Here is a 724-nt window from a genome sequence, read left to right as displayed (position 1 = left end):
GGGGGGGACGGGTGGGGGGCAAAGTTGGGGGGTGGTAAGGAAGCAATGAGGACATGGAAAACTTTATTTCTGTTTCATGTCCAGAGCGAGCGAGGCGTTTGTAGGGCTCCCTCCCGCCCCCCCCGGCACTGACAGTAGTTTACACGCAGTCATCGCTGCCCCGGGAACAATTGTGGAAACTTGGACATCCTTGGGACGAAGAAAAAGAGATTTTCTCAACTGGTTCATTTCAAAACTATGCAAATATTTAACAGTCCTGCACTTTAACTGTGCTATATTTTTTTCCCGGGAGGAGACTGACCCATGCGTGCCTGCCCTGCATATTAACCACTGGGATTTACTTTTAAAGAGGCATGGTGGGACACTGACATTGCGCCATGCTGTGTTCTCAAGGTCCTCAGGGACATATGTTGGTGTAAAAGCTATGATGATTCATCACTGTATTCAAGAGGGTTCAGGTTAGGGTTGCAATAGCTCTATACGTGTTTGCAAACACAGATGTATAGTACCATTGCAGCCCTAACCTGAACCATCTTGCATGAGCTATAGTTTGCACAATTATTTTTTCTGGGGGGTGTTTGCAGCTGTCGGTTTTCTATTAGGAAATCAGACCATTATAACATTAAGAGAAAAACAATGACCTTAGTGTTATGCCATTTAGCACAGAATTGCAGCAAGAGAAATAGAAAATTCTTAACTGCGGTATATTTGGCTTTGGCAATTC

This window comes from Charadrius vociferus, unplaced genomic scaffold (genome assembly GCF_000708025.1).
Source record: "Charadrius vociferus isolate BGI_N301 unplaced genomic scaffold, ASM70802v2 scaffold906, whole genome shotgun sequence".
NCBI classification, from domain to species: Eukaryota; Metazoa; Chordata; class Aves; order Charadriiformes; family Charadriidae; genus Charadrius; species Charadrius vociferus.
The sequence above is the reverse complement of the archived record's forward strand: the minus strand, read 5'-3'. Positions refer to the sequence as shown.